The sequence below is a fragment of the Chinchilla lanigera genome, unplaced genomic scaffold (assembly GCF_000276665.1).
Source record: "Chinchilla lanigera isolate Chin_1 unplaced genomic scaffold, ChiLan1.0 scaffold00025, whole genome shotgun sequence".
In the NCBI taxonomy this organism is placed as follows: domain Eukaryota; kingdom Metazoa; phylum Chordata; class Mammalia; order Rodentia; family Chinchillidae; genus Chinchilla; species Chinchilla lanigera.
Window position 1 is genome coordinate 24,388,439 of NW_004955426.1, and position 4,942 is coordinate 24,393,380.

A 4,942-nucleotide genomic window follows, 5' to 3' on the forward strand; every position below is an offset into this window, starting at 1 on the left:
TACTACATGACAGATACCTACATTTATTTTGGCATTTTATGAAATTCCTATGTTTTTTGTGTTACATGCATAAATCTCCCCCTCCTCTTCCCCAAATATTGGAAAGGGGCCATATCATGTATTACTTTTGTATACCCATTGAAAGAAACTAAAGGTAATATTAAGGATTTTTACCAAAAAAATCATAGTTAAATTTTTTCAGAGTACTGACAGAACTCTGAGGTATGTTTCCTTTAAGCACAGAGTGGTTTCTCTTTCCTCAATAGGAAGGGAGAAAGGTAGAGAGAGGAAGAGGAAGGAGGACAAAGGAGAGAAAACAAAAGATTGCATGCCAAGCCACTCTTCATCACATATTTAGCCATATCAACAAATCTCATCAGAGTGTGTCTCGTTATCTGTGAAGTAAAATATTCTAAAACTTCCTTTGGATGTCTATTGTCCCAGTACTGATCTTTACATGACTGTTTATTCATATATATCTACAAGAAAGTTTAAATCATACATTAAAGAATTTATAATAGCCACAATAATAAAAAGGACAGTTGTAATAGTAGGTTGTAATAAAAGTTACCTGAACATGTTCTCTCTTTTTCTCAGAATATATTATTTCTGATACTTGTCTTTCTTTTTTGAGATAATATAAGATGAAACAATGCCTGTCTGATGAGAGGAAGTTAAGTGACAAAGTCTCTGTGACATAACAGGCTACTCCGTAAAGGTTACTTGAACACAAGCACTACGATAATGTCACAACTGACCTGCTAACAGAGACTGCTAGCAAATGACCACTGGGCGGATAACACATACAGTACTGATACACGGAGCAGTGAGATATCCCATGCTTCTGGCAGGACTCAGCAAGATAGGGTAAGATTTCATCAGAGTACTCGGAGACTTATAAATTGTTTATTTCTGGAATTTTCCACTTAATATTTTTGGACTACAGTTAACCACCAATAACTGAAATTGAAGGTCAGTGGAACTGCAAAATGTCAAACTTAGCTAAGAGGGTTATTTGTGACTTAGATGTGAGGCACCCAAGTTTGCAAAAGCTCAAGTAACTAGCTGAGCCAGGATTTGATTTCAAAGACCATACCCTTACCAAATGGGACATGACACTGCCTGAAAGAGATAGTAGAAGAGACTAACTCTTAAGTGCTTTGTATTTCGTGTTCATATTTTATGTTCCATATTGGATAACACACTTAGGAAATAGAATAATTTTGGTACTTAAAAAAGCTTTGGAGGCTTTTTCTTTTAGTACTCTGTGTGTTCCTCTCCAGCATTCCTCTTTCGTCCTTGGGAATTCTTCTTACCTTGTCTCAGAAATAATCTCCTATATTTCTTCTTTTGCCAATATTAATACTCCATGGGTCCATGCCTTTCAAGTCCATTAGAAATTCTTTGGTTCCTGAGCCTTACTGAGCTGTTTTTCCTTCTTTCAGCTATAAGACTTGATTTTTCCTCATTTCTTGTCCCATGCTACTCTACATACCATCTTCCACCTACCTAGAAATCAGGAAAAGAAACTACAAGAAAGGTTGTTTCTATTCTTTTCCCAGTATTGCATACAAAATTGTCGATCCATAATATATTTGAGTTTATCAACCACTTTTTTCCTTTATACTCAGAAATGTCTGGAATGACAGTAACTTGTTTGGGCTGCCATCATGAAGCTAGACTTCATTTATCAGTAAGTACCCACTGAATCCTATTATATGCTATGGCAGGTAGTGATTTAAGTGCTGTAAATTTAACAGTGAAAGCATGAGGGAGATTACCATTTAAACAAAATAAAAAGAAAATCTCTTAAATCATAGCAATGGCATCTCTCACAATTTATCTGACATTACTTTACTGTACTCAGGAGCCTAGGGAATTAGTATGTTTATTCCTGAGACTAAAAATTGCCTGTGTCCCTTAACACTAATTCCCCTTGTAGCTGCAAGTGAACAACTGGCAGCAGTCATGGTAGGAAAGGCATATTTAACCCCTATAAACATGATAGATCTTTCGTTCAGTTTATAAACAGAAGCGATCAGTGTAGGAGCGAGAATACACAATCTAGAGTGGAGAATATTCAGAGAACTTTGGGAACGTACTATTTCCAAGAGCTGTTTTGGAGTTTTCTTCTTTCAACTTGAAGAATACTGGAAAAAGTGGAAATGACACATGTTTAAGGTCTACAACATGATATTTTGATAATACGTACATATTGCAAAACGATCTGCACAAGGAAGCTGATCAACATATCTCTAACTCATGAATACTGCAATATGGTCTCTGGTTCGTTTTTGTGTCTCAGTAGATGTGCATCCTTAAGGCTTCTGTGAAGCTCTTGTAAGCCCAATATACTGGAATATTTGAATTCAACCAATCTATGTCTTTCAATTAGAGAATGTAATCACTTCATAGTTAAAGTAACTATTGATAAGTAAAGTCTTACTATTGAGTTTTGCTAACTGAATTCTGGCTAGTTTTGTAGATCTTTTATTGCTTTGTCATTTTCATTTATAAACTTTTAAATTTATCCTTCATTGTTTTCTATCTTTGTAAGTTGATGATGTTTTTTGTATTGGTATGCTTTGATTTTTTTCTCTTTCTTTTTTTTTGGATCTACTACATGTTTTATAGTTAATAAAAGGCTTATATAAAGTACCTTAGAGTTATAATTAACTATTTTAAGCAAAATATCTTCTATCTTATACAAAAATTCTACATTTTGATTCTTGAAACATTTTGTGCAGTCACTATTTAAATATTTTCATATTGCACAAATTATTATATAGTTATTTTTAGCACATTCTAAACATTATACTAGAATTATAAATAATTTACAAATAACCATTATAATATCATGTTATTATGAATTTGGCTCTTTACTGGTTTTATATTTTCATTTATTTTTGTTACTAATTAGCATCCTTTTATTTTGAAGAACTCTCTTTAGAGGTAAGAATTAGTGAGCAAAGGATATGAATCTAAGTCTTCTGATTCTTTATCCAACGCTTATTGCATTACTATTATGGGAAAGGTGGAAAGGGAATTTATTATATGTACATTAACGCATTAATATCATCTGTGATAAATTTCCTAATAGCTCTGAAACCTAAAATACAATTTAGTTTTCTCTTTTTACCACAGTTAACTTTATTTTTGGGCTGCAATCCCTAATTCTACTGAGATATAGAAGAGACACAGGAGGCAGAAGCCACAGAGAAAAAACACCAAAAGGCTTCAAGTACACTGTGATCGTCTATTCAAGTCTTTCTCTGTTGATAAAGTTTTCCAAAATCATAATAGAAGAATCTCAAAATAGTGACAAAACAGTAACCTTCTTTGTTGATTAGCTAACCTGGCTTCTGCGGAGATTAGATTCTGGGCTGTGTGTCTGAAACATTGTCTACTATCCTGGCCTTGTATTCTTATCAATAACAAAAATATTATTTCCAGCCACCTATCTCTTGAACCAGGGATGTTTTTACGCTTATAGTAAAACAATACATGTTGTAACTGGGGTATTAGTACATTATCAAAACGTGATCCCAGTTTGGGGCAGCAAAAAATGGTGTCACTTGCTCATACTTTGCTCTTTTGGTTGCTGCTCTTGCTGACGGTCACATTAGAATCACTAGACTTACACTCACTAAGACCTTTCATAATTCAAATAGATATATAGTCCTTAATTCTGATGATGAGAATTGTTTCTTTGATTGTTTTATCATTATTTTGGAATTACAAAATTTTTACTGAAAATGGCCAGTGGCCATTTATTCACTGGTCAATTCAAGCACATGAAATAATCTTGGCAAATGTAGATGGTATAGGCCCTAAACTTACATGTTCATATAATTCACATTTCTTCACTGAAATGAATTTAAATCTGACCCAGTTGTTATTACATAAGGCAGTAAAAATTGTAACTATGGGAAAGGACTATGTTTTCTCCTCTCAGACCTATCTAAGCCCTTACAGTTCATACAAGCCGGTGCCATACCAAGAGCGCGTGGGATGGAGCATTTTCCAATTCTGACAATCAGACCAATTTTCAAAGTGCTTAGATGAACCTTAAAGCCACAGATTCTGAGGAAAGTATTTCTATTTCAGTTTGTGATACACTTCATCAATTTCATCATCCTCTACTCCAGCTCACTCTCTTCAACCATAGTTCACTCTCTTCAACTCTACAAGCAAGGAGTCAATGAAACTAATTACCACAATACTTCCTATTTTGATCATTTCTTCTTTCCCTCATTGGAGATAGATAAATTATCCCTGGCATTATCAGTACACATCTACCATTGGATGTATGAAAACATTACTGTTTATTTTTCAATTTATACTCATAGCCCATGGAAAAAGCATATAATATGCAGGAACACATTGAAGTTGTACTATGGAACAAAGTAAACCAACAGGGTTTGTAGGAAGAATATATTGTTGTAACAGTGTGATAGGGTGAGCACTGATTCTGATAGGAAGACATGATAGACTTGAATAATTCCGTGGGCTGGTGGGGAGCTGAAGCCTGACTAGGAGGATGTCTTTGCTACTTTTCCTCATTGTTGAGATGAAATACACAACAGTCAAAGTTAAAAGAGGAAAGGTTCATTTACCTCACAATCTGTAGAGGTTTCAGTCCCTAATTGGCTGGCTCAACTTATGCTGGCATGGTCAATAGCATAGCAGAGGAGAAGCAGTTCACGTCAGGCAGAAGGCAACAAGCAAGTGACAAGCCACACTGGCCCTCTTTCAGTCTTGAATATTTTTATCCAGGCTACGCACCCTAAGGTGATGACATTTACACCCAGGGTGAGGTACCCTTAATCCTACCCAGAAGTATGCCAAAACAATCAGTGGATTAATTTAGTAAAAACACACCCTTAATCACAGCATCACACTATTGATCCATCCACCTCTAAAAAACCCCCATCTGTGAGTA

At 34.9% G+C, this 4,942-nt stretch overlaps 1 long non-coding RNA gene across 1 annotated transcript; it reads left to right on the top strand.

The window, feature by feature from the left end:
• The first annotated feature begins 697 nt into the window (after positions 1–697).
• Positions 698–3,441, top strand: LOC102023617. The gene is made up of 3 exons (XR_261220.1): positions 698–867; positions 1,632–1,693; positions 3,145–3,441. It is a non-coding gene; the product is annotated as an uncharacterized LOC102023617 (long non-coding RNA).
• The last annotated feature ends 1,501 nt before the right edge of the window (positions 3,442–4,942 follow it).